A 24174-nucleotide genomic window follows, 5' to 3' on the forward strand; every position below is an offset into this window, starting at 1 on the left:
CATTGGTCGCTCTGGTGAATGATCTCTGGAGGGCTCGGGATAGGGGATTTTCCTATGTCCTAGTCCTATTAGACCTCTCGGCGGCTTTCGATACCATCGACCATGGTATCCTGCTGCAGCGTCTCAGGGGATTGGGAGTGGGAGGCACAGTTTTTCGGGTGGTTCTCCTCCTATCTCCTGGGACGCTTGCAGTCGGTGTTGGCAGGGGGGCAGAGATCGACCCCTAGGTCTCTCGTTTGTGGAGTTCCTCAGGGGTCGGTTCTCTCGCCTCTCCTGTTCAACATCTACATGAAACCGCTGGGTGAGATCATTCGTGGTTTTGGAGTTGGGTATCATCAATATGCTGATGATACCCAACTTTTCTTTTCGACCCCAAACCACCCCAATGATGCCCTCGCTGTGATGTCCCGTTGCCTGGAGGCGGTTCGGGTCTGGATGGGGAGGAACAGACTTCAACTCAACCCTGACAAGACTGAGTGGCTGTACATTCCGGCATCCCGGGACATTCAAAATGTTTCATCTCTTTCTGTGGGGGGTGAGCTTTTACCCCCCGTGGATAGGGCTCGCAACTTGGGAGTCCTCCTAGATTCACGGCTTACCCTGGAAGATCATATAGTGGCCGTGACTAGGGGGGCTTTCGCCCAGGTTCGCCTGGTGCGCCAGTTGCGGCCCTATCTGGACCGGGATGCCCTGTGTACGGTCACTCATGCGCTCGTGACCTCTCGCCTTGACTACTGTAATGCTCTCTACATGGGGCTTCCCTTGAAGACCACTCGGAGGCTCCAACTGGTACAGAATGTGGCCGCGAGAGTTGTCCTGGGAGTTTCCCGGTACTCCCATGTTACACCTTTGCTCCGCGAGCTGCATTGGTTACCAGTTGTCTTCCGGGTGAGGTTCAAGGTCCTAGTCATGATCTTTAAGTCCTTACATGGCATGGGTCCGGGTTACCTCGGGGACCACCTGCTGCCGGCGTCAACTCCCCTCCGCCCTGTGCGTTCCCACAGAGAGGGCCTCCTCAGGGTGCCTCCGGTCAGGGAATGCCGACTGGTGGCCCCCAGGGGGAGGGCCTTCTCTGTGGGCGCTCCGGCATTATGGAACCAACTGCCGGTGGAGCTCCGGACGACATCAGACCTCCGAACCTTCCGTCGCGGGTTGAAGACTCACTTATTTGAATTAGCTGGTCTGGCCTGATGGGGGATTATGGGTTTTAAATTTGGTGTTTTTTGTATTGTATTATTGTTTTTAATTGGGCATTGATTTAATTTCCTTTTAACTTTTGTACCGTTATTTATATATGCCCTGTGAACCGCCCTGAGTCCCTAGGGAGAAGGGCGGTATAGAAATCAACTAAACGTAAACGTAAACGTTAATATTAGTTTTTTTACAGTTTCATGAGGTATTTCTATATTGCTCCAACATATGTTTAATCACACTAAGGCTGTATCTACGTTTGCTAACATGCATGGCACAAGTATGCCTGGCCACATATTTTGTCTGTAACTGCATGATGTTGCCTGAATTTCACCTCATAAGTAAGACCAGCTTAAATTGTCATTAGCTGTGCTAGTGTTAAAAATAGTGTTTGTCCATTAGTTCAACATTCAGAGGCAGCCTCAACTATTTAAAATCTATTAGGTATTATCCATTACAGAGTCAAATAATTGGGGGCAGAGTCAAATAATTGGCTGAGATGGCAGCAAAAGATTGGTTGATTGATTGATTGATTTAAACAATTTCTATGGCTATCAGTTTCAGAGTCAAAAGTGACTCTGAGTAGTGTACAATAGTGATTCTCAACCTAGGTGTAAAAGATTAAAAATCACAAAACAAACCAGGCTAAAATATTCAAGATCACAAACAACAATCCCAATTGCTAAGATGACAACAGTAACCATCAGAGTTCCTGTCCAAATGCTTGGGTGAACAGCCAGATCTTTAATACCTTACAAAAGGTTAACTGAATTAACAACTTCTTTCTCCTCTCAGTAAAGATTTGGGGCACAGGTCGGCAACTCGCAGCTCTGGAACCACATGTGGCTCTTTCTACTGTGACTCCCAGTCCTCCTCCACCATTTACAAAGAGAGAGAGACAGAGAGAGAGAGAGGCACTTGCACTTCCCTTCTCTCTCTCTCTCTCTCTCTCTCTCTCTCTCTCTCTCTCTCTCTCTCTCCCCCCCCGACCTTCTGCTCACCTGGCCAGCTGGCCTTACGCTGTTCTCCGACAAGTTGACAAGCTTATTGGGTGGGCTCCCTGCCCTTGCTGTGTCTCCGCAGGAAGCAGCAGAAAGCAGAAAGCAGCATCTCTCTCTCTCTCTCTCTCTGTAACACACACACACACACACACACACACACACACACACACACACACACACAAATACACACTTTTACTTACTTAGTGGGGGAAGAGGACTGGCAGACCAAGGGCAGCAGAGAGCCAGCCCAATAAGAATGTGTGTCAGTTTGTCGGAGAACAGCAAGAGGCCAGCTAGCCAGGTGAGCAGAAGTTCGGAGAGAGGGAGAGAGGGGGGGGGGGGGAGAGGGAGAGGGAGAGGGAGAGGGAGAGGAAAGAGAAAAAAATGAATCTATGTTGTCCTTACTGGACTTTTAGTAAAGAACGTTTAATGAAATATTTTGATTTTTTTTTTTATTAAGAGATAAGGTATGGGGATAATGATGCTGTATTTAAAGATGGTAGATAAGCTACTAAAATTGTTTTTACCTGTTGGGATGAAGGAGAAAGGGGTTTTTTTCCCCCCTCTTTCTCTGGCATAAAAATTTGTTTTCTTTGTAGCAGTTCACTGATTTCATAAATGCAACACACTACAGGTTTTTTTATACATAGCATAAAGGCAAAAATGGATATATGCAGTGTTATCTTCATTTTAGAAGTCAAAAGGGTTTTGTGGCTCCCAGTGTTTTCTTTTCTGTGAGAAACGGGTCCAAGTGGCTCTTTGAGTGTTTAAGATTGCCGACCCCTCATTTAGGGTAATGGTGTCCTGCCAAGATGTTAGTGATGGTGGAGAAGTATACTCCTGCAGTAAGAGAGATTACTAATTAAATATTATTTTTAAATTCCCTTCCCTTACATAATTATATTCTTTTCTAGGACTTTTAATGAAACAATGATGGTGCTATGTTGGTTTTTCTCCACCTCATCACACACACATAGACACAAACAGACGTTAATAGATACATTGCCTAACAGTTCCTGCAATGTTTTATATAGTTCCGCTGGTAGCCCATCTGGTCCTGGTGTTTTGCCATTCTTTTGTTTTTTAATTGCTTCTGTTAATTCCATCATTGTTATTTTCTCTTCTAGTAGCTTTTTAAATTTCTCTGGTACTTTAGGAATCTCTGTTTTTTCCAAGAATTGTTTTTTTTATTTAAAAAGTTTTACAATACATTTTGACTTTAATCCCCCCCTCCCCCACCCCTATCTAGCCCTCCCTATCCCTCTCCCCCATTCCCTCCTCCCCCCCCCAACTTCCCAGAGCTAAATACAGGGTATAAAATCAAAAAACAAACATAAGCACCCCTATGTTATCAACAATAAACTATTAATTCTATCTCCCTCTAGCTCATATAAAATGAGTACAAACAATATTAATATTACAAATAAAGTAAAAAAGAAAAAGAGAAAACAGAAAAAGAGCTTTACTCAGAATAGATTTTCTTAATCCCAGTCCTTATTCATATTAATTTCCCAAAAAAAAAGAAAAAAAATTTCACCTACTATTTACATTCTCCCACCTTTCTCTAATTTCTAAACAAATTCTCAATTACGCGCCAAAAGCGCCTACCTCTGTTAACCTTAATAATCTCCAACAAACTAAACTATGATTAAAAATAGTTCTTGCATGTATCACGCCAAATGTCTCGCAGTTCCAGATCATCCTTGAGTTCAAGTAAAAAGAATAAAAAAAGGTTTAGGCAGTCTCTAAGACAACTTGTTGTTAATTAGGAGCTTGCGTACCCATTCTCAGTTCAACACATACTTTTAGTCCATAACCCTAATATACTTTTCTAGCAAGCAAATAACATCAATCTTAAATTGTGTTAAATATTAAAAAAAAACTTTCTTTCTCCTCTATGATAAATTTAATCCATTGAGATTCTAATTTAAAAATTTAATCACCAATCTTGACACCCCAAAGCTTTTGGAGCACGTCTGTCATAACCCCCATAACTTCTTTGGACCGCGCCCCGTCCACAGCTTCACTGTAAGTACGCTTTGGAGATTCCATAACTTTCTGCTGGTCTTGCTCTTGCTCTCGTCTCGCTCTTCTTAGGGCAGCACGCGTCTTCCTCTGGCCTCCTGCAACAACCGATGAGACTGTAACTTGATCCCCTCCAACACCATTGTCCTCTATCTGTCTATCTGCAACATCTTGAAGCTTTCCCTTGCAGTATCCCTTTACAGCTTCCAAAAATGATAGGGGGGTTGCTTTTAACACATTACTATAAAAATCACGTGCCTGGGCCACAGTAACCAGACGATGTCTTTTACCTTTGTGCGTCACCACCAGTCCAACTGGAATCTCCCATCTAAACTTAATATCACATTTCTTAAGTTCCTGTACTAGAAATGCAAAATCTTTCCTTCTCCTTAAAATCTTCGGAGGAATCTCTTTTAAAACCAAGACTTCTTGCTCAGCCACTACCAATTTAGTATCATAGGCAGCTTGAATGACTTCATCTCTAATTACTCTCTTTGCAAAATAGACCACCACATCTCTGGGTAACTTCCTCTGTCTTGCAATCCATGAATTTACACGAAAAATTTTGTCCATATTTCCCTCAATTTCAGATGCTGGCTGGCCCAGTACCCCTTCCAGAGCCTCAGAAATCAGCTGCTTTAAATCTTCTTTACAATTCTCCTTTAAACCCCTGATTCTAATAGCATACTGCATCTGATGATACTGAACAAGGCTCAATTCTCCATCCATTTTATCCCTTATAACTTCATTTTCTAATACCTTTGCTTCTAATATAGAGTTCTTTTGACTGAGATCCTCCACTTTTACATCCAGCTGTTGCACACATTCAGCTACAGATTCAATCATAGACAACATGTCCACCCTCATTGCTCTAAACTTCTCTTCCATCTTCTTCTCCAATTTCTCCATTTTCTCCTCCATTTTCTCCTCCAGCTTTTTCAACTTTTCATCCATCATGTCACACATCAATTGTGAATGCTTTCCAAAAGCATCTTGTAAATCCTTAAGCGTCAATGCCGGAGGAGGTGCAGGAGGAAGCAAAGCTTGCAATGAGGTCTGTTGCACAAGGGAAGACCCCGCACTCCGAAGAGCTTTAGAAGTTTTAGCCGCCATCTTCCCCCACTTTCACTTATTGCGCACTTTCACTTTAAAGCTATAAAATCCATTGAGCTAGAGAGTAAAGATAAGAGTCCACATCACCTTGACCTCCTGTACCGCTCTGCCTGCATCTTGATAATCAAAAGTATTTCCTTTTGGCAGGGGTGGTTGCTAACGCCTGGCTCTGCTTCATAAATCACGGAGCAGAGATGCTGCGCAGCTCGGAGCAACCCAGGCTTCGGGGGGGGCTCAATCCTTCAGCCACCCAAACTCTCAGCTCAGGCGGCCCCAGAGAGCTCAACCCCTACCTGGGGCCTCACCCCCTCCTCTTCTCCCGAGGAGGGGGCTTCAAATCCATCTAAACAGCTGATCGGCGCTGTTTACGATGGAAAAACACAGCTGCGGAGCGGGCAGCCCAAAAACGGCTGTCTTCAGCGTCACGTCGCCACCGGAAGTCTTTCCAAGAATTGTTATCCTATCATCTGAATCTACTTGTTGCTTACCCAGCAACTAATCATAATGTAGATACAATATGAACTAAAATATTGAAAGATAGGAATTGAATTATATTATTTGTATTCTCCTGTTGCTATAAAGTTGATCATTGGTCTGGATCAGCTTTGAATTGCTTTTGAGGAGTTAGGGAGCTAAAGCAATAGTGGCGAGAAAATGTCTTGAAGATTTATAACAAAACTGACCTGTTTTTAGAGATTTTTTATTCCGAGTAATAAAACTGCTATTAACTGTAGTTTTGAAGAGATCCATATGCGTTATATAAATGTTAACTATTCTTTTTCACTTCATGAAAAGATAAAGATGTTTCTTTGGAGGTACTTGAAACTAAAAAGCACCAGGAACTGGTATTAATCAGCTTCCTATCACCTGGTATCATTTGGTGCCAGCTGGAAGGACTAGACTGAGAATAGTTTGTCTAGAATAACAGCATTGAGTAAATGTGATATTCAAATACTTTTATTTTTCATTAAACCTAAAATGTGAGCTCCGTCTTCCACTTCAGGGAAAGCAGTCTCCACCAAGGCTAATTTCCTAGCGGACTGTTTTGTTGTAACCTGGGGACATCAGAACACACCAAAAGGAAATCGAAGATACATATCCATTGGTTGGTCAACAGACCCATCTGGTACTCAGAGATGCTGGGCAGGTCAGAAACACTCCCTAGGAAAGAGAACTGAGTAAAGAATTGGCTTCGTAGGATGCCTGAAGGATATGTTTCTCTGAGGAGTGGAAAATGTGAAAAATCAACTGGGGGCAAGGGAGAGGAATAATACAAACAGCTAAGACAGCTGGCTGAGTTCCCTTTGAACTCTCTTCATAAACAATGTCTGGGAATGGCCAGAGGCTTCCTCTGGCACAGATTTACTGTTCTGTGGACAGAAGCTTGATGTTTCCAAGGCATGTTCTGCATGAATTAAAGGAAAACTGGACAAAACAGTCTGATATATTTCAAAGGCCTAGAGGGGAAGAAGGAGTGAAAGTTCAGCAATGTATACTGGAGATTTCACCAAAGAAGCCAAACAAAATCTCAGAAAAATCATTAGGCAAAATTGGGCAATGTCATTAGAATAATTGTACCATCATGGTAGAATAATCCTGGTAATCCTGCCAGCCCTTAGAGGTACTCCAGGCAAGAAACACCAACCATGAGTACTAACATTACCTTTATTGTGATATTTTTGTTTTGTTTTTGGCCTTCAAGTCAGTGTTGATTCCTGGCAACTGCTTAGACAAATACCTGCAGTTTCCTTCAGAAGATTTCAGAAGTAATATGCCCTTGCCTACTCTTTAGCTGAGAGAAAGGGAGTAACCCAAGATCACCCAGCTGGTTCCATACCTAAGACAGCACTACTTCAATTGGCTCTCCTGTGAGATTACAGTAACAGAATCTTTCAAATCTGAAAGTACAGTACATCTTTCCCTCCTTACCCCAATAGTCCCTTCTGAGATGTTTTCCATGTCCCATTTCTTTTCCCTTTTTTTTTGAGCTAGGCTGCTTCTTATTGGCTAGTCTATTGGTGCTCCTCCTGTCTCTCAAGAATATTCTTACAGGCCATTACAATTTGTCTATAGCTCATTATGGTGGAGTATCTTCTGTATCATTTTGCTTAGTTGCGTAACCCTGAGCTGGTAAAATCAACAAAGTCAGTATTGAATAGGCTGCATATGGATGATACAGAGAAGACATGAGCAAATAATTGAGGTACTGTACTGTATTAATAAAGTGTAATAGCCATAGTACGCAAAACCTATAATATACCCAACTAAAATGGCACTGTTATTTTGTTTTTTAAAACAAATGTGTTAAAAACATGGGTTTCCTTATTGAGTCTGAGAAGCAAAATGGCTGCTTCTTTTTATTTTATTTTTTATGAAAAATATCAGGATCCTATTAAAACTCCAGTGATATAGAAGGAATTCATTCAAAAGGAATTCATTCCTTTTTTAACTTTTGTACTTTTGTATTTTTATTCATATGCCCTGTTCACCGCCCTGAGTCCTTCGGGAGAAGGGCGGTATAAAAATTTAATAAACTTAAACTTAATAAACTTAAAACCAGAATTAAAGGCAGGGAGCAGGTGTACATTCTTTATAAATTTTGAAATAACTTTTTCAGGATATAAAATATCTTTCAAAAGAAATGCTAAATGGGGATTTCATGCAAAGAGCATTTGGAGATAATTTATTTTAGCATGACATTTTTTGAAGATAGGAGATAAATGTGATAATACTCAATATTACTTATTAAAATTAACATTGACATGATTAGCAGCTTTGTCCAGTGCTTCAATATTATTATTTGCTAGCCAATTAAGACAAGCTTATTTATTTATTCAGTTTCTGTAGCCGCCCATATGAGTTGAGTGACCTATCTAAACTGATACTCAAGATGAGTTATACTGGTCCAGGAAGCTGATCAAGTTGGGCCTTCCTAGAAGAAAACTTAATAACATCTAATTTCTCTTATCCAGTTCTTGTGACTGGAACTCAAATCTGTCCATCTATGAGGTAATCTTTTCAAATCTCTCAGCCTTTACCTTTAATCCTTTTCATCTTGTCTTCATCTGATGCATTAGTAAGTACAACTCTATCCCCATTACTCATTTTATCTTATTGTCCAGTTCTCTGCTATGGGAGGTGTCCCGTTTACAACTGTTTGCAGTTATGTGACTGCAATTTTTGGTGTGTTTTAACATGTTCTGTTGTTTATTTCCAGTTTCCAGCAAAAAGCACCCAGTGAAGAAAAATGGGTTCATTTAAAGACCATGGCATTCACTTAAAATCTGTGGTGTTTGTTTAACAACCCCAGTGTTTGCTTAATGACCGCTGCAAAAAAGATCATAAAATCAGATGCTGTCAAGGGTGACCCGCTTATCAACCAGCATGACCTACAATTCCACCATTCAATCATGGTTGCAAGTTGAGGACTATCTGAAAAAAAGGCATTGTGCAGATACTCTCCCAACTTTCCTTCCTTAGAAGATTGTGTATGTGGGTCAGGCACAGAAATAAAAAGACCCAGTAGGAGGGAAACAATAGAAAAATTCTAAATGAAAAGTGACACTATCTGCGCCACCTTTGACATTCCATAAATGGAGCAGAATAAAAGTCATCTGAAAATCCCCACACGGTATCACCTTGAATCTGAACTCCATAAAGTTATAGAGGTTAATAGAGAAAGACATGAAGTACAAGTTCACTAGAGATATTTATAAACGAAACCTTTAAAAGTGTTGACATTTGTTTAGATTGTATTTCAGGTCAAAATATGTGTGTAATAATATTGCTCGATTGCATTGTGCCAGTATGTATTTATTAAACGTCAGTGCTGTCCTTTGAATTCACCCTTCTTCCCCTTTTCCTAAAATTCCTTAGAAAAACAAACAGAAAACATTTCTCAGCCTGGGGAAAGAACATAGCTCTCTAATTACAGGCTGCTGTCATCACTTCAGTCTTTCAAAGGCAAGGCAATCATCTCTTCTTGCTGGCTGCCAACACAGCCTTCATAGGAACACTCGGGACTCAATGCCAAGGACTTGCCTCCCCTAGCCTGTGGCACAAAGGAAGAGAGTGAGTCAGGATCCAAAAGGTGGCAGATAATGTGTGTCTAGGAGGAAAAGTAGACATCTTTAAAAAACAAAAAATAAAAACAGGTCACATTTCTCTTGTGGAGTTTTTCTCATTACTGTTTTGCTGCATTAGCAAAATGTTCTGTTTACACGAAAATGATTGGTCATCCAGGAGATGCGGTGTCATCTAGTCGGTAACCCATTGGTTGTTGATTGTTCCCTGCTGTTACATTCCCTTGCACAGAAAGATCTCAGAAAACCTCTTGCTCTGTGTCATCTTTTTCCTTTCTGGAGCTCAGTCTCTTCATGGTATCTTGTTGGAAGAGATAATTCCTTTTGTTCTGAGCCTTCCAGATCATTCAATGAACCTCCAAAGGTTTTCCATTGTTCGACAGACAGACAGACAGACAGACAGACAGACAGACAGACAGACAGACAGACAGACAGATAGATAGATAGATTGGGCAAGAGCAAACTCATGGTAGTGGACTTGGGAAATAGATTGTCAATTCCAGTGTTTATGCTCGGATGAAATACAGTAGGAACATGTAGATAACCTGCAAAGACAATCAACACTAAATTATATTTCCAACCTATACAATTTGTCATCTCAGGAAGACAAAAGCCAGCTGAGGAATTCTGGGAGTTGAAGTCCACAAGTCTTAAAGTTGCCAAGGTTGAGGACCCCTGGGCTAGACTCTCCTAAGTCTAGAAGGGAGATCCCACAGAATATTGTGGAAAATAAGAGGGCTTAGATCCTGTGGGTCTTCAGATCCAGGCAGACAAGCAGATACTAGCCAATCAACCAGAGATTGTGGTAGTAGACAAAGATCAGAAGACAGTAGTAGTGATAGAGGTAATTGTGCCAAGTGATAGCAACATCAGGAAGAAGGGGTATGAGAAATTGAAGAAACACCAGGGTCTGAAGGAAGAGCTGGTGAGGATGTGCAAAGTCAAGGCCAAAGTGGTCAGTGTTGGTAGCAGCATCTGGGGCTGTAACTCCTAAGCTGGGACAATGGGTCCCACAGATCCCAGGAATGACATCAGAGCTCTCTAACCAAAAGAATGCAGTGCTAGGAACTGCTAAACTCCTGTGCAGAACCCTCAAACTCCCAGGCTTCTGGTAAAGGGTCTGAGATTAAGGAAGACCATCAATAAGGTGAGAAGGGGATTTTATAGACATTAGATGATACATAGATGAGAGAGAGAGAGAGAGAGAGAGAGAGAGAGAGAGAGAGAGAGAGAGAGAGAGAGAGAGAGAGAGAGAGAGAGATATGATCTGTATATGGATATACATACTGTTTATATTGTTGTTGTTGTTAGCTCCGAAGTCATGTCCGACCCATTGCGACCCTATCGACAATGTTCCTTCAGGCCTTCCTGTCCTCTACCATTTTCTGGAGTCCATTTAAGCTCACGCCTACTGCTTCAGTGACTCCATCCACCCACCTCATTCTCTGTTGTCACCTTCTTCTATTGCCCTCAATCTTTCCCAGCATTAGGCTCTTCTCCAGTGAGTCCTTCCTTCTCATTAGGTGGCCAAAGTATTTGAGTTTCAACTTCAGGATCTAGCCTTCTAAAGAGCAGTCAGGGTTGATCTCCTCTAGGACTGACTGGTTTGATCGCCTTGCAGTCCAAGGGACTCGCAGGAGTCTTCTCCTGCACCATAGTTCAAAGGCTTCAATTCTTTGGCACTCAGCTTTTCTTATGGTCCAACTTTCACTGCCATACATTGCAAATGGGAAGACAATAGCCTTGACTATACGCACTTTTGTTGACAGGGTGATGTCTTTGCTTTTTAGTGTGCTGTCTAGATTTGCCATGGCTTTCCTCCCCAGGAGCAAGCGTCTTTTAATTTCTTGGCTTTAGTCCCCATCTGCAGTGATCTTGGAGCCCAGGAAAATAAAATCTGTCACTACCTCCATTTCTTCCCCATCTATTTGCCAGGAATTGAGAGGGCCGGATGCCATGATCTTGGTTTTCTTAATGTTAATTTTCAACCCAACTTTTGCACTCTCCTTCTTCACCCGCAACAAGAGGCTCTTTAGTTCTTCTTCACTTTCTGCCATTAGAGTGGAATCATCTGCATATCTTAGGTTGTTGATATTTCTCCCGGCAATCTTAATTCCAACTTTTGATTCATCTAGCCCTGCCTTTCTCATGATGTGCTCTGCATATAAGTTAAACAGGCAGGGTGACAGTATACAGCCTTGCTGGACTCCTTTCCCAATTTTGAATCAATCAGTGGTTCCGTGTCCAGTACTCACTCTTGCTTCTTGACCCGCATATAGATTTCTCAAGAGACAAATAAGATGGTCTGGTACTCCCATCTCTTTAAGAACTTGCCATAGTTTGTTGTGATCCACACAATCAAAGGCTTTACCATAGTCAATGAAGCAGAAGTAGATGTTTTTCTGGAACTCCCTAGCTTTCTCCATGATCCAGCATATGTTGACAATTTGATCTCTAGTTCCTCTGCCTCTTCAAAATCCTGCCTGTACTTCTGGTAGTTCTTGATCCACATACTGCTGGAGTCTAGCTTGTAGGATTTTAAGCATAACTTTACTAGCATGAGAAATGAGTGCAATGGTGCGATAGTTTGAACATTCTTTGGCACTGCCTTTCTTTGGAATTGGAATGTAAACTGATCTTTTCCAATCCTGTGGCCACTGTTGAGTTTTCCAAATTTGCTGCCAGATTGAGTGTAGCACTTTTACTGCATCGTCTTTTAAGATTTTGAATAGCTCAACTGGAATACTGTCACCTCCACTAGCTTTGTTGTTGCTCAGCTTTTCTAAGGCCCACTTCACTTCACATTCTAGGATATCTGGCTCGAGGTGAGTGACCACCTCAATGTGGTTATCAGGGATGTTAAGCTCATTCTTGTATAGTTCTTCTGTGTAATTTTGCCACCTCTTCTTAATCTCTTCTGCCTCTATTAGGTCCCTGCCATTTTGGTCCTTTATCATGCCCATTTTTGCATGAAACGTTCCCTTCATCTCTCCAATTTTCTTGAAGAAATCTCTGGTCCTCCCTATTCTATTGTTTTCTTCTATTTCTTTGCACTGTTCATTTAAGAAGGCATTCTTATCTCTTCTAGCTATTATCTGGAATTCTGCATTCAATTGGGCGTATCTTTCTTTTTCTCCGTTGCCTTTCGCTTCCCTCCTTTCCTCAGCTATTTGCAAAGCTTCCTCAGACAGCCATTTTGCTTTCTTGCATTTCTTTTTGTTTGGGATGGTTTTAGTTGCTACCTCTTGTACAATGTTGTGAACCTCTGTCCATAGTTCTTCAGGCACTCTGTCTATCATATCTAATTCCTTAAATCTATTTGTCACCTCTACTGTATATTCATCAGGGATATGATTTAGTTCATACCTGAGTGGCCTAGTGCTTTTCCCTACTTTCTTCAGTTTAAGCCTAAATTTTGCAACAAGAAGCTCATGGTCTGAGCCACAGTCAGCTCCTGGTCTTGTTTTTACTGACAGTATAGAGCTTCTCCATCTTTGGCTGCAGAACACATAGTCAATCTGATTTCTGTGTTGACCGTCTGGTGATGTCCATGTGTAGAGCTGTCTCTTGGGTTGTTGGAAAAGAGTTTTTGCTATCACCATCATTTCATTCTTTTGACAAAATTCTGCCCTGCTTCATTTTGTACAACAAGGCCAAACTTGCCTGTTATTCTGGTTATCTTTTGGCTTCCTACTTTAGCATTCCAATCCCCCATGATGATAAGGACATCATTTTTTGGTGTTAGTTCTATAAGGTGCTATAGGGCTTCATAGAACCAATCAATTTCATCCTCTTCAGCACCAGTGGTTGGGGCATAGACTTGGACTACTGTGATATTGAATGGTTTGCGTTGGATTCAAACTGAGATCATTCTGTCATTTTGGGGATTGTATCCCAGTATTCCTTTTCCTACTCTTTTATTGACTATGAAGGCTACTCCATTTCTTCTGAGGGATTCTTGCCTGCAGTAGTATACCTGATGGTCATCTGAATTAAATTCTCCCATTCCTGTCCATTTTAGTTCGCTGATACCTAAGATGTTGATGTTCAGTCTTGTCATCTCTTGTTTGACCACATCCAGCTTGCCTTGATTCATGGATCTTACATTCCAGGTTCCTATGGAGAAAAAATCTTTACAGCATCGGACTTTCCTTTCACCGCCAGACACATCCACAGCTGAGCGTCCTTTCGGCTTTGGCCCAGTCGCTTCATTCTTTCTGGCACTACCAGTACTAGCCCTCTGCTCTTTCCCAGTAGCATATTGGATGCCTCCCGACCTGAGGGGCTCATCTTCCAGTGTCATATCTTTTTGCCTTTTGGTACTGTCCATGGGGTTTTCATGGCAAAGATACTGAAGTGGGTTGCCATTTCCTTCTCCACTGGATCACGTTTTGTCAGAACTGTCTGCTATGACCTGTCCATCTTGGGTAGCCCTGCATGGCATAGCTCACAGCTTCATTGAATTACACAAGCCTCATCACCACGACAAGGCAGTAGTCCATAAATTGGACTATTTATATTAATACATCCCAATAAGAATCATACACTTATATTTTCTGCAAAAATAAATACTTCATATAAAAATATACAGCACATAAGGTCAAGTGCAAAGAATTAAATACTTAAAGTATAAATAGCAACCACCAAAAACATGCAGCATCAAAACCAAAACAGATAGACAAGATAGAGAATGTAGGCCTTTTGCCCTTTGTCATAGTCCAATAAAAACTTAGTTTTCCATATGATCACTAGCAGCTTCAAAGAGAAGAACTTTATGAGGGCAAACTAATGTCCTGATCTACCCTGATTCAGCTGCAACATTTCCAAAATGGTCTGCAGAAATTATAATGATCTATTGCCTTTTTCCTATCATATATTTCATTCAAATCTGTTCAGCCCCAATAAGGTTAGATTAGAGTTTAGACTAAAGCAATGTGTCTTTACTCATGATATACTGAATAGCTACTCTGTGTGTTTTTGTTATCAATCTAGAAACCAAAACTTACAGAAGCCAGAAAGGATGAGATCACACAATACACTACACCAAAAACAAAAGAATGACTTATTACAACATGCAAATCCAACATTTTTGGCCCCAAAGAAAATATCTGATATATGTTCTTATTATGTTATTATATTATTATTGCTAAGCACATTGGTTTGTGCTTAAATTGTAAGCCGCCCTGAGTCTTCGGAGAAGGGCGGGATATAAATGGGATTAAAATAAAAATAAATAAAATAAATATGTGAAGCATGTTCCGTTGCTGATTCTCTGTAAAAAGAAAGCTTAGGTGGCATGATAAATAAGCCATATACAAAACAAAATGAACCATAATACTCTTCCCCCATCTTTTCCAATTCTTTCACCTACATCTGGTGCTACTTCCTTAAAGACAACTATCAACATTCTTTTTTTATTAAAAAGTTTTACAGAAACAAGATTTTACAATATATCCCCAAATCCCCCCCACCCCAAACCACCCCACTTCCCCCCCACTTCCCAGAGCTAAATACAGGATTATAGTTATAATAATCATATTCTAAATAAGAATTATCCATAATGTACAATTAACCAAATTCATAATGTGCTTTAACTCCCCTTTAACATAGATACATACAAAGTACTAACACTAAGATAACAATATCCCTCTAAAATCTACTCATAAGCTAAATGGAACTTTTTAGTCCCATATTTATTCTGAATATAATCTATCCATCTCCTCCAAACTGAAATATATCTTTCCTGTGAACTATCAACATTCTTTTCCCATTCCCATGGATGGGACAGAATTTCTCAAAGAGCCAATTTTTCTAATAGAGATGGGGCCAAACATTTCCATTGATGGGCTATTCCAAAGGAAGAGGGCTGCCAACAAGAAGACTCTCTCTTGGGGTCCCCAACACACTTTTGATCTAGGGACCCTCTCTCTGTGATCATAGTCAACAGATAGGTTCTGCACAGAAGTGCAAGTTCAAATATCCAAGTTCAAAGCCATACAGGTCTTTAAAGATTACAATTAGCACTTTAAATTGCCCTTGGAAGCCTACTTGTAACCAGTGCTACAGTAGGGGTATAACACAGCCAGAGTGAACTCTACCTTTGACTATTTGATCTGCTACAGCTGGACTAGCTGAAGCTTCCAAGTGATCTTCATAGGTAGTCCCATGTAGATCAAATTATACTATATAGTTAATTATTTCCTACATTAAATGCTCCAGGAGGCATTTGGAAATTGTTGGGACAGAAGTATAATTTTAATCTTTATTCACATGACAAATGTATAGTCTGTGATAATTCTAATTTGAATATTGCAGTTATGTGTATATATGGTCTATTTATCTATCATGGTTAAGTATAAAGATTCAACTTTTAGGACAGCTTGTTGCCAAACAAGTCTACAGTATTCATATTACATTATCATCCCATTCAGTTTAATATCCATACATTTATTAATATGGTGCTACAAAGGATTGTTTTAAGATGTGAATGGATAATTTAAACATATGCCCAAAATTGGAGCTAATGACTAAACGATGCATTATGGATTTATCAGGCATGGGGGAACAGCAAAAAGATCGGTCTAGAGTGCTGAAAACTCAGTGCAATTCAGTTTAATAGTCATGGGTCACTGATGCTCATGTTCTGTTTATGTCTACTGATGTAATGGAAAAACTGACCAATATTACATTAAGTGGTCAAGATTTACTGATGACTATAAACATTTGGCTGAACAAGTTCCTATATGTAATATATGTTCCTTTGCTTCCTTTTTTAATTTCCTTTATTTTCTGTCCTTGAACATTTTTCCTCTACTTCCTCTACTTATATCTTTACTTCTTTCTCTTCCTCTGCTTTCATATATTACAGCATTCTTTTTATGCATCTGTGTGTATGCTCATTCACCCAGAACCACATGGATTGCACTAATATTGCTTAGTTTGCTCTCCAGCTTGTGGTATTTATCAACTTGCTACAAAGCAGGGGGTGGGGGGGTGTCCAACAAAAGATCATTGCAGAGACTAATTTTTACAAACAGATAGAAAACAGCTTTCCTCTCTTTAGTGCAACATCTAAAGTTGATTTCCAGAGAGCAGGTGGGATGGAATAAAAAAATGGCTGCTAACTTGGCAAACTTTGCTCCTCAAAAAAGAGCCTTGGTGGAGCAGTGGGCTAATGCCTCCTTAAGTAACACCAGCTGCCTACAATTAGTGCAGGTTCGAGTCCCACCAGGCTCAAGGTTGACTCAGCCTTCCATCCTTCCGAGGTAGGTAAAATGAGGACCCAGACTGTTGGGGGCAATTAAGCTGACTTTGTAATAATGCCGCTTGCAGGGGTGTGTGAAAGCCCTAATAAGCAGGCATATACATAGAATGAAGGCTACTGCTACTGCTAAGCTTGTAAACCGCCCTGAGTCTTCGGAGAAGGGCGGGATATAAATGGAATTTTTTAAAAAAATACAGATGCCCCAACACAATCTTTTACAAATGGAAAAGTACAGTCTGTAACATTTACATAAAATTCTTGATGAATCAATTAATAACAACACTCACTGAGAATTAAATTGCCCAAGCACGCCATTTTAGAAGGTGTAGGGAAGCACAACACTTAGGGATTTTCATACTTTAGACATAGGATAAGGGTTTCTTTCATACAGACACATCATCTATTTAATCAAGAGAGACAAGTGACACAGTAAAAGAATTCCAATTTATTTCCCATGAAAAATGAAATGTGTATTGCTGACAGGGCTTTTTTTGTCATAGAACGCCCAGAACGCAGTTCCGGCACCTTTTTTGGATGGAACCTTGTAGGGCAGACAAAGCGGGTTGTATGACGTGTGAGTTCCGGCACCTTTTTCTTTTACAAAAAAAGCACTGATTGCTGATAAGCTTGGCAACTGTTTCTGTATCTTATCCCATTTTCAACAGCCGACTCAACAAAAGGATGACATACTTATCTGATGGACAATGCTTTAATATTCTTAGGAACTAAATTCCATTCAGTAAATGTAGTGAATTAATTGCATCCATTTTTATGTGATTAGTTTAGGACCCATGTCAATAATTTGTTACATGTGAGTGACATTCCTAAAATGTAAAGTAATCTATATGGCTGATAAGGCTTTTTAGGATGGGGGAAATGTTTATCTATTTAGGGTATTTTTACCCCACCTTTCCTCTGGGAGTTCATGTCAATCTGCTTATCCCTGCGTCAATCCTAGGAATGGAGATGGGCAGAAGAAGAATGACAGATCAAAGTCACCAATTAACTACATATTGTAGGGAGAGAATCTGAACCTGGATCTCCCCATTCTAGTTCAATCATATGGCATTACACTCTGCATAGGTGTGAATATGAGTATATATTTAAGATGCAGGAGGTAATCTCTCAAACGCTTCTTGTCCCAATTCCATCTTGATTGAGTTGAATAGTCTTCTGCCATTTTGAATCACATTAAAATTGTAATATAAGCCTAAACACACACTTAACACGGTCTGGAAAGGCCAAGAAAGACTTCACACAAAGTCAGAAAAGTAAAAACCATCTATTATCATTATCATTACTGTGATTGTGGGGCTCTTCCCAAATGGTAACTGAAAACTTCAAAATGTTGCCCAAGCGGCCCTAAAAGGGAAAGGTATCCTATAGATTTGCTAGGAATCTTGAAATAGTTTTAGATCTCCAGATCCAGTAAGGAAAACCTAATAGTGCTTCAAGTTCTCTGAGCTTGACATTATTGCTTAAACAAATTGTGTCAGATTTTATGTCCTGGGTACTGGCAAGACTCAGCTAACAGAGTACAGATATGCAAGCGAGATGAGCATTTGGAATAGATCTGAGACTTAATAGCCTAGGGTTGGACTTGTGATAGTCATGTCTGAGCCCTGGGATTCTGGACAGGTTTGGTGTTGTTGTTTTTTTACTCCACCACTCTATGCTGTCATCTCCTAATTCAACTGTGGTGAAAGAACAACTGCTTTGAATCTAGTTTCCAGCTGAGAATTCTGGAGCTGAGCTTGGGGTGGGCTGTTTTTCAATGGCCTTGCCCATTTCTTCTGATTCCTCAGCTTGATGCTGCAAGACATTATTGGCTTGACAAGTTTTCCAACTTTCCCTCAGTATGGCATCCCAAGGGAGAAGGGAGTGGATAAGAGACTGTGGGTGTCTTTCTTCTCTTAGGCTACTATTATGAGCATCACAAAAGACCTGGGATAATGTATTTCCTTTCTTTTTTTTTCTCTCTTTCCCTTTTAAGAGAATGAGTGTGAAGGAACCTGGGGGAGGGACTTGGAGCAGCACTGTCATTTTTACTTCAATTCTTTATGTTTCTGAAGCAAAGAAACTTGCATTTTGTCCAACTTAATTTGGGAGACCAGACAATGATAGTTGTGGGCCTGTAAAGTCTTTTTATGTGCAAAGACCCATTTTTGTGAGACCTTACTGCAAATCAAGCAAATATCAGCATCATTCCTATCACAGGTTTCCCTCATGGCCGAGCATTATTTTATTTTATTTTTATTTATTTTTATTACATTTATATCCCGCCCTTCTCCGAAGACTCAGGGCGGCTTACAAGCTTAGCAGTAGCCTTCATTCTATGTATATGCCTGCTTGTTAGGGCTTTCACACACACCCCAAGCGGCATTATTACAAAGTCAGCTTATTGCCCCCAACAATCTGGGTCCTCATTTTACCTACCTCGGAAGGATGGAAGGCTGAGTCAACCTTGAGCCTGGTGGGATGCGAACCTGCACTAAATGCAGGCAGCTGGTGTTACTTAAGGAGGCATTAGCCCACTGCTCCACCAAGGCTCATTTGATGTAAGTAACAATTGTCCCAATTTATTTAAACCAACTAAAGGACTTGGAATAAATTATAAAGTTGGATGTACAAAGGGAGAAAGTAATATACGTGCAGGAATAAAAGAAGTTGTTCTGCACATATTCAGGATAAAAATCAAATGTTTGTGTTTTTATGCATCAAAAGCTGTAGTCCCAGATGACTAAACTATGGTTTTGCTAAAGAAGTTCCAGACGGTTGTATACCACTGCTTGCTTTGCAAAAGAAGTTTTTGTTTTTTTTTTGTTTTTTAAGAAAAAAGTCAATGAGTCACTGATGAAGAATGAAAATGTAAAATCGGCGCTGACTTTTTAGGAATACAATCACAGAGCCTTTAAACAGAAACAGCTGAAAATTGTCTGGAACCTTGAACCAACCCACTTATATTACATACAAAGATATTTTTGAACTTTTCATGAGGAGGAGAAGGTTTGGAGCTTTTTGTGGTTGTTGTTGTTTCCCTATTTTCCCTTTTCCTCAATTGCACATGCCCATCTGTCTTTCACCCACAAGGCCACAAAAATGCAAACAAAGTCAGCTAGCCTTTGGCCCCCTGCCCACAGCCCACAGTTTCTTTTTCACACACTTCCAAAGTTACTTCTTTGGCTTCCAAGGTTTTTGATTTGTGACAAAGTGAAAGTGTCCAGTAGTGGGGAGGGTTGAACTGGGCCTACACACCCCACAATCACAGCAAGTGAATGCCTTTCACACTGGTCTATTTGCCACTGATAGGCAGTGATGGTATGCGAGTGTGAATAAGCCATAGTTAAATCAGTTACAACAAATGGTGGCTCAGTGTCCTCAAAGATAGCATGTTTCAGTAGAAATGGCTGGTGTGTTTGGCTGAGAATCAAGGTAAATTATGTTATCCAGTGATAAATATGCATTTGAAAAGTCAACTATGAAAGTCACTACCCTTTGTAATTCTAAAGCAGAAAATTTTGCTTTCAGATGCTAAACATCAAAACCTTGACTCCCCAAAAGCATGCAAATAATTTTTGGAATAGAGGAATCTGCTAGATGAATTCCAGGATTAACGTTTTGTTTATCTCTCAGATAGTTTGCTCTCTCAGAGTATGTCTTCACAGAGGTCTTTCTTATTGTCAACTACCTGACCCTGTAGCTAAAGATTTTCCTTTAAAAAAAGAAAACAAGGATATAAAACAGAAATAGACTCAGCTCTTACTCCCCCAGGATATAACTTTACACTTCCAATGATATATATTTCATAGATTATTACCGTATCTTACGTGAGGATTTATGTAGATGTTGTGGTGGTTGTAAGTTTTGGTCTTATTGCATTCTGAATTACTTAGACAAGCATCATAATTCTCCACCAGTTTTTCAGTAAGAAATCAAATCAAAGATATGTCTATTGACACATATATTAATATGTTTAAAATAAATGTGAGGGGAGAAATGTCACACTATCACTATTATTCTCCTGTGTCTCTATTCTGCAGTAAGGGAGTTTTTAAGAAAGGCCAATTATTCAAAACAGGACACCCATCCAGGACTGAGGACAAGTGTTAGGGGCAAAAGATTGTTGCGAGTGAGACACATGATAAAATGTGGTTCAGAATTCTGTCTCCTCCTTTTCCCAAACTCCATCCCATCTCCCCACCTTCCATTTATCAGATATATCCAGCATTCTACAATGAGCCATGAAGACTATATTAGCTACCAGACTTTCAGATTTATTTCCTGTAGGATTTTTTTTTCTCTTCAGCCTCTGCAGACTCTCTGCACACCTGGCTGTCTTTCTCTTATTTCACAATAGCCAAGTTTGATTATAGACTTCTTATAGCAGTAGCAATAACATGTAGACTTATATACTGCTTCATAGTGCCTTACAGCCCTCTCTAAGCCAGGCATGTCAAACTTGCAATGTCATGTGACATCACGCGATGTGTCGTGACTTTTTCCCCATTGCCAGCAATGGGGTGGGCATGGTTTCAGCATGACACATCTGGCCCGCGGGCCAGCATTTTGACATGCCTGCTCTAAGCAGTTTACAAAGTCAGCATATTGTCCCCAACAATCTGGGTCCTTATTTTACTGGCCTCAGAAGGATGGAAGGCTTAGACGACCATGAGCTGGTCAGGATTGAACTGCTGGCAGTCAGCAGAATTACCCTGCAATACTACATTCTAACCACTGCACCGCCACAGTGTGGCATATCTCTCCAGTTGTGGATTGTATCTCCCTCCATCTCATTGCCCCTTTCTTCCTCTCTTCCTTATTTTTCCAACACGCAATCAGCAGCTTACCCTAGTGAGCATATTCAACTATGCTGATTCATCTTTTCATCTTAGCAATCCCTCCTCAATATAGTAATATTTTGTACCAGGGTCCATGCAAGGCTACATCATATAGACTATCACTTGGAAAACTGAAATTCCTGTAAATACATATCTCAATCAAATCAAACCAAACCAAACCTTTTTTACAGTCATGGACTATCATAAGTGTTGTGTAGCCGGTTCTTTTCAGGCAATAAGCGAGATGGAAAGTTGCAAACAGGAACATGCTTTATTGAGGCAAACAGGAACAGAACTGAAACAGAGGCTGCTGTGCAGCTACTTATACGGTTGGTCACTAGGCAGTGGCCAATAGGTTTAAAGGAACCCAATCCCGCACCAATTCAACCAATGATCTTCTTGGAGACAACAAGTCTGGCTTAGTCAGTGACCGTTACACAGACACACCATTGAGCAACCTTAAGCAGCATTCAAACAGACATGTGAATCAGTTCAAGTAAAAATCCTAATACATTACAACAGGAGTGTCAAACTTAATTTCATTGAGGGCCGCATCAGCATTGCGGTTGCCCTCAGGGGGCCGGGTGGGTATGGCCAGGGTGGGTGTGGCCTACTGGGTGGGTGTGGCTAGAGTGCATATGGCCTACTGGGTGGGCATGGCCAGCTCTACATCGTTCGTATCAAGGGTGCCTATGGGGGCCTGGGCAGGAGTGGGACAGATCTGTGGGTCTCTGGCAAAAGGAGGGTCTCTGGGCCAGGGCTAAGGCAGTGGGGGCCATTCCCTCACTGTTTCCAGGATGGCTTCGCGGGCCACAGGAAACCACTTCGCGGGCCGGATCCGGCCCCCGGGCCTTGTGTTTGACATGTCTACATTACAATAAGTACATTTTAATTCATTATAATCTTATATGTAAGGATATGTCCATCAAAATATATTGAGTACCAAATGTGATGAGTTTCAAAGCAGTTGAATACTAAGGCACCACTGTATAGGAAATTGATTTTAAATTGATGAAGAGGCTTTTTTCTGTTCACACGAACTGTGTTTTTAGTGTACACTTCTTTCTGTTTATTATGGTATCCAGACTATTAACCTGCAGCTTAAAGTAGAAACAAGCTGAATACCTCCATGGTAGGTAGCAAATGTATAAATTGTCACATTTATAGCTGAATTATTAAGTCCACATGCATAAGTGCTTAAACATGAAGTTCAGAACGTACTGAAAGATACTTCAAAAGGAAGATTTTGGCATTGTGATCCAATATAGCAACACCAGGTTTAAGCAATGCAACTCTGTTCATTCAGTCATATGCCACAGGATATGGATATTTCCCAAAGAAACACAAAATAGATCACCAGAGAATAGCCTCAAAGTTCATCTCCCCTCCTTATGTCCCATATTCTAACACTACTGATTGTCAACATTTCTTTTTGTGAAAGAACTCCTGTACAGAAACCTAATACCAATATATCGCATATCACAAAAGATTTAACAGTATTTTGTCTGTGTGTCCTCTGTCTATCAGGCATAGCTTTAAAGTCACAGTCCCCAACCTTTTGGGCAGCAGGGACTGATTCCATGGAAAACATTTTTTCCACAAACCTGGGGGAAGGGATGGTTTTGTGTGCTACCTGGATCACACACATGTGCAGATGAAGCGCATATGTGCAATCTCTTCCTGAGCAAATTTTCTCTTCCCTGATAAGTAATAACCACAATTAAGAAGCTCACTTCTAATTAAGTGACCTTAATTAGTTGACTAGAACCTTCTCCCAAGCAGCTTGCACGGCTGCCTGAAATTGACAAGACTTCAAGCAATTACAATACAGAATACTTTTGCCTCCTAATTGAGTGCTTTTTTGTCATAGAATGCACTGGCCCCTTTTTTCAACAGATTTTTCCAAGTTTTAAAAGTAACTTTTGAAAATTTGATGTTTGGTCCACGTGGACTTGAATGACACTGTTGAGCATAGCAGGTCGGCAGCAAAATCATTAAAACGGTGCATGCGGACTGCTTGTGTGTTGAGTCCAATGCACGCGTACTTTGTCTGCACTGGTTGTGATGGCGCCTTAAATACAATAAATTAAATTTATGTTAAGAACTGAATATATACTTTTTAAAATAAAAGATTAACAAGATGTGAGTTCGGGCACCTTTTTTCTTACAAAAAAAGCACTGGAGGTCGTTGTAGTTGACTTACAAACACAATTGAGCCCAAAATGTATGTTGTTAAGTGAGACATTTGTTGTGAGTTTTGAAGGATTTTTATGACTTTTTTGCCACAGTTGTTAAGTTATTGTGATTAAGTTAGTTAGATATTTGTTAAGTGAATCTGGTTTCCTACTGACTTTCCTTGTCAGAAGATCGCAAAAGAGGATCACATGATCCTGGGACACTGTAACCATCATAAATTTGAGCCAGTTGCCAAGCATCTGAATTCTGATCATGTCACCATGGGGATGCTGCAACAGACATAAGTCTGCTGCAAACAGTCATTAAATGAACTGTTGTAAGTCTAGGCTTATCTGTATACTTTTTGCAGAATTATCTAACAATAGGTTAGGGGATGAGGAATTAGATGCTAAATTAGTCAATGACCTGAAATATATAATAAATGGAAAGCATAACTCCTTGGAAATTATACCCATGGCCTGATG

The 24174-nt window shown here is 40.5% G+C and overlaps 1 protein-coding gene across 1 annotated transcript in view; it reads left to right on the top strand.

Moving 5' to 3' along the window:
- Nucleotides 1-22098, top strand: part of BCKDHB (branched chain keto acid dehydrogenase E1 subunit beta) — a 593817-nt gene extending 571719 nt beyond the window's left edge. Inside the window, exon 12 of the transcript XR_014494206.1 lies at nucleotides 22040-22098. The gene's annotated coding sequence lies outside the window, so the exon portion shown is untranslated. The remainder of the gene's footprint in view (nucleotides 1-22039) is intronic.
- The last annotated feature ends 2076 nt before the right edge of the window (nucleotides 22099-24174 follow it).

This window comes from Vipera ursinii (genome assembly GCF_947247035.1).
Source record: "Vipera ursinii genome assembly, chromosome: 1".
NCBI lineage: Eukaryota > Metazoa > Chordata > Lepidosauria > Squamata > Viperidae > Vipera > Vipera ursinii.